A 6,000-nucleotide genomic window follows, 5' to 3' on the forward strand; every position below is an offset into this window, starting at 1 on the left:
ATATGTCCCTTAGAACGAAGCATAGGGACAGAGTGGTTACTAGATGCTGCTGCTGCTGCTAGGTTGCTTCAGTCATGTCCAACTCTGTGCAACCCCATAGACGGCAGCCCACCAGGCTCCTCCATCCATGGGATTTTCCAGGCAAAAGTACTGGAGTGAGGTGCCATTTCCTTCTCCAGTGGTTACTAGATAGGGAAATGCTTATCAGATACAAAAAAAATAAATAAATAAAAGCCCTTCCTGCAAGCAGTGATGGTGTGAAGTTTAGTAAGAAATGAAATATGGAAGAAGGTGAAGCCCAGCGCTCTCCTCTTATCTAGTCTTCATTCATGGAGTTGGTGAACATGCTGATAACACCTAAAATATGCAAAGGGAGGCACTAAATATAAATGGTTCAGTTTCAAATAAGAAATTTGAAATAAAATTGATTTGCAGGCAGCATTGTGTTGACCCAGAACATTGCCTTAGACTATAAGTGGCATGTGGTATGTCTAGCTACAGTATCTGGAAAGGCATCTGCTGAATTTCCAACTTCCATAAGCTGTCCATGTGAAGCAGGGACCCTTATGTGTCTCACTGAAGGTGGTTGAAAAGAGCTGTGAGTACTGCTCTAAACTTGTTAGGTGAGTGCCAAGATGAGAAGAATGGTCTTAAAATCAAGTTCTATTAGCAGTATAGTTAATACTGGCCCTTCATTGAAATCATTAGCAAGTCAGTAAAGCTATAAAACCAAGGCAATGAGTGGATTGATGACACTAATGTTTTTGTTGTGTTTTTATACTTAGACAAAAGATACAAGCTACAGAAAATTCAGCAGTGGGTACATTTCAGGATCCAAGAAAGTATAAGCTGTCATGACACTGCTTTATGTTGATTTTTCCTTTCAGTCTAGTGAAATTTTTAGAAGGAAAATGTTTCAATATAAGGATTCAATTTTGAGTTGATTCAGGATACTCATACAAGAATGTTTAAGTTTAACACAGGCTTTCTTTAACTCAAAAGACATGATCTACCCTTAAGCGGGAGATTATGTCCATGGGATTTGCCAGGCAAGAATACATGTAGAAAGCATGGATTAACTTTTACTATCAATACTAATAAAAGTTCTGAACATAAAAGTTACTTATAAAATCAGTACACTGTGTTGGAATATAGTTTTATAACTGTTAGAAACTCCTTTCTTTTCATGATATAAACCCAGAAGTTCTAATTTTAAAAAATACTAAAGATATATGAAAATTCATGTTTGGCTCAAGGCAACACAGATAATATGTTAATTTGAAAGATGTAATTCTCAGATGTAATATATTGCCAACATGTCCATCACATGATGGATTGACTGTCAAAGTATATAAAGTTATTTTTCAAATCAAAATCAACTTAATATGTAAACTGAATAAGAATGGGACTTCTCTGGCAGTCGAGTGGTTATGACTCTGCACTTCCACTACAGGGGGTGTGGGTTCAATCCCCGGTCTGGGAACGAAGATCCCGCAGGCTCCACATCATGGGAAAAAACAAAACATGGGTAATAAAATTAAACACACTGGGTTTAATATAAACAAGGTTGGCTCTTCACCTTCCCCTTTCTCTTTTGTTTCCCTTTCCTTCCCTTCCTTTTATTTCTCATCCTGAAGGATTATGTCCTATAATTGTTGGTTGAAGCACAGATGTAGACATCTTCACTGTGTATGGGGTGGGGAGTGGGTATGGCTAATGTGCCTAAAGAGGGTGCTTGGTCCTGACAGTTGTAAGGAGGGTGGTTTGTGAGGGATAGACCAGCATGGGATGTCAGAGCAAGAGAGAATGATAATGATGTTCAGATGCGAGTGGAAGGGAGGGTATCAGCCCAGCAGGAAGTTGGATTCTAAATGTAGTCCAAGTGATGAGCACCAGAGCCTGAGAAAAGTGGGAAGGGTATATACCTGTGAGAGGTGACCCAAAATGAAATGTGGACCTGTGTGAGCTAAGAAGGATGTTCTCACATTGGGACATGTCAGTCTGACACGAAGTGCTGGAACCCAAGTTGGGTGAGGAGTCCTCTGTGTGATAGGGGGAGCCGTACACAGGATGTCAGAGCCCATCTTAAGTGAGGAGGAAATCTGTACTGGAGAAAGTACAGCATTACCAAATATAACTCTCCACTATATACAGTAGTTCAGACTCAGTATTCCACTGTCTGTATTTAATTTGACATGCAGAATACAGTTATAACTATTTTAATATCCATGTCTGCTATTGCTAGTAGTGTGCATGCATGCATGCCCGGTTGCTAAGTCATGTCTGACTCTTTGTGACCCCATGAATTGCAGCCTTCCAGGCTCCTCTGCCCAATGGGATGTTCCAGCCAAGAATACTGGACTGGGGTGCCATTTCCTTCTCCACTTGCTAATAGTATATATCTTTGCATATGTTTAAATGAGATGCAGAGTATGTTGGGGAAGCTTACAATTAGAGTTGACTCATTGGAAGACTCTGATGCTGGGAGGGATTGGGGGCAGGAGGAAAAGGGGACGACAGAGGATGAGATGGCTGGATGGCATCACCGACACAATGGACATAAGTTTGAGAGAACTCCAGGAGATGGTGATGAACAGGGACGCCTGGCGTGCTGCGATTCATGGGGTCGCAGAGAGTCGGACACGACTGAGCGACTGACTTGAACTGAACTGAACTGAAGAGAGTCTCACATCTGAGTGCTGTGAGATGCAGTGTGCTGAATGACTGTGTGTGGATAGTGTCTGTGGTATGATTGACGTCCTACTCTCTTATGAACCATGGCTTTCTTCTTCTCTTTTGTAAACATGAGTGACTCTGACACTTCATGTAGTCTTTAAAAATTATATAAAACTTAAACTTCTAAGTCCCTAAGATGTCAACTTCTCTACTAGGGTTCTCTTTATGATAGACTCAGTCCCTGTCTGAAAACATACACTTTGTAGAACACTCTTTACTAAGCATACTAAGAGAGAATGTAGTAGAATGTAGAAGACATCATTGCTAAGAATACACGAATGGGTGACTGACTGTAGGCTGGATGACTGACTGTATAAGTATAGGTCTTGATACATCAATGGATGGAAATGTATACATTGTGATTCATCTTGGGTCTGCTCTTCAAAGATATATTTACATCTATAAAATATAATTTTGTTTGTTTACATCTACATGATTTTAAAACAGCACTATAGTACCAATTTTTCCTGAGGACAAAAACAGAATATTGTTTTATCCCAATCCACCCTGTCTCTCATTTTTTCCAGAAGGAATCCTTCATTAATTTTTTAAAAATTTTGTTTCTGATATTTGGCAAAACTAATACAATTATGTAAAGTTTAAAAATAAAATAAAATTAAAAAAAATCTCATCTTAAAAACAAAAGAATTAAAAAAAAATTTGTTTCTGGTGTTTTATTTTTGGCTACACTTTTAAATAATATGATTTTATTAAAGAGTGTGTATTGATTTCATATTTTTCCAGATAAGGTCAGTCATATTAGCTCCCTTACATTCTCTCCCATACCCAAATATAATTACCTCGCTATTTTGCTTCTGCTTCCAAATTTAAACAAAACACTTAAATATAACTGCATTTAAGCAATCATATAATCTGTTTCTACTTATTTTTGGAGGATAAACACATAAATATTAATACCATTTCCTCCAGTTATGCCATGTTTAAGATATTTATTGAAATGTGGATATTTATTATTTCCTAATATATGAGGAGGGCATGGCAACCCACTCTATTATTCTTGCCTAGAGAACCCCTACAGACAGAGGAGCCTGGCAGGCTATGGTCCACAGGGTCGCAGAGTCAGACATGACTGAACAACTAAGCACATATGCACAATATATTATATATGTGTTTTAAAATAGAGATATTTCAGGTTTTATTCAAGAAATTATTTTTTAATATCTGATACTATTCTATCACCAATTTAAAAGTAATGACAATACTCATTTTGATGAGTTTATCACTCTCTCATATTTTGAAAAATCAACATATCATTTTAAAAGAACATGTCAAACAACCTAGAAATTAATTGTAAAAATGAACAGTATCACTTGAGGTATCTATTTAAATAGCTTGAGGTTTATGTGGTTTATTGAAATATCTTATGCTTTATTTCTGCAGGTATAATTCAGGAAAAATGTCCAGGTTTCAAGATGCTTGAATATCTTTTTCTGTGTGTGTGGCCATGCTGCATGGCATGTGGGATCCTAATTCTCCCACCAGAGATTACATATGCACCCCTTGCAGTGGATGCATAGAATCTTAACCACTGGACCTCCGGGGGAGTCCCCAGATGCCTGAATATTAATAGGTGTGACATAGATGTGGGGAAAGGGCAGAAACTTCTTTCAGAGTCATCTTAGCCAAAGTAAATATATTCAACATAAGGAGATATATTAAGAAACAGAATCCAAGAATGAAATTTTTCTAAGCATTGGGATAAATATAGAAAATAATATTCTTAATTTTCTTTGCCACTTAATCAATGACTGAAGCTTTCTATACTGAAATAATTCTAGTAGATCTTGCATTTTAATAGTAGTTATTCATTGTCCTAACTCTGAGTAGTTATTCAGATAGAGTTGGAAACATTCTAAGGATCCATTCCTTGATATAAAGATGGCTAGAATTAATGCTACCCCACAAGAGTTAGATGCATTACATTCTATCTTAAAAATCTGTGTTATTCTCCCAGTAGAAACATTTAGAAACTGATTTGGGCTGTGTCCCCAAAAAATATCTTTATGGAGCTTATAAACAGTAGCTGGTTCCAGCCACCCACTCTCCTTTTAACAGGCATCCCTGGACTGGAAACTGTGCAAATATGGATTTATATTCCACTGTGTATCATGTACCTAATTGCCCTCTTAGGAAACAGCACTATCCTCTTCATTATCAAAACCACCTCCAGCCTTCACGAACCTCAGTACATCTTCCTGTCTATGCTGGCAGCCACAGATGTGGGTCTGTCTTTATCAACTCTGCCTACAGTACTCAGTGTCTTCCTCCTGAATCACAGAGAGATTGAGCTCCACTCCTGCCTAACGCAGATGTTCTTTATCCACACCTTCTCCTCCATGGAGTCAGCCATCCTGCTGGCCATGGCCTTTGATAGATTTGTTGCTATTTGTAACCCACTGCACTACACAGTAGTCTTAACCCATTCTTGGATTATGGGGATGGGGCTTGCAGCCATGATTAGGGGAGTGGTGTTGATGGTACCTTTGCCAATTCTGCTCAAGCGATTGCCCTTCTGCAAGAATATCATTCTATCACATTGTTATTGCTACCACCCTGATGTTATGAAGCTGGCTTGTGGCCCTATCACAGTCAACATCATTTATGGGTTGTCCTTTGTGCTGTGCTCCTTTGGAGTTGACTCTATGTTCATTGTCATTTCATACAGCCTAATTTTGAAAACAGTGCTGGGTATTGCCTCCAAAGATGGTCAGCTCAAGGCACTTAATACTTGTGTTTCCCACATTTTCACTGCCTGCATCTTTTACGTGCCACTCATTGTGCTGGCTCTAATTCATAGTTTGGTACATTCACATCTCCTCTTCTTCATGTCACCATGGCCAACCTCTTCCTCTTTCTGACTCCTGTTCTTAAACCCTTGGTTTATAGTCTAAAAACAAAACAAATAAGGTTCTCAGTGCACAAGATATTCAAGAGCAGGAAAAACTTGCTCATGTAATGAAATATGAGTTATATAAAAAAGCTAAACTGATAAAAACAGAGAGTAGAATGGTACTTGGCAGGGACTAGGGAGATGAGGAAATAGGAAAACTTTGGTCAGAGTGCACAAATTTCTAGTTATGAAATGAGTAAATTCTGGTTATCTAATGTATAACATGGTCACTATAGTTAACAATAATGCATTATATACTTGAAAATTGCTTAGAATACATTTTAAGGGTTCCCACCACAAAAAAGAAGTGATAATTATGTAACTGTGTAGATCACAGCAAATTGTAGAAAATT

General features: G+C 38.0%; 1 pseudogene; it reads left to right on the plus strand.

Moving 5' to 3' along the window:
• Positions 1-4,760: 4,760 nt before the first annotated feature.
• On the plus strand, positions 4,761-5,713 carry LOC129627821 (olfactory receptor 51A4-like; annotated as a pseudogene).
• Positions 5,714-6,000: the final 287 nt, after the last annotated feature.

Source organism: Bubalus kerabau, chromosome 15 (genome assembly GCF_029407905.1).
Source record: "Bubalus kerabau isolate K-KA32 ecotype Philippines breed swamp buffalo chromosome 15, PCC_UOA_SB_1v2, whole genome shotgun sequence".
Taxonomy (NCBI): domain Eukaryota; kingdom Metazoa; phylum Chordata; class Mammalia; order Artiodactyla; family Bovidae; genus Bubalus; species Bubalus kerabau.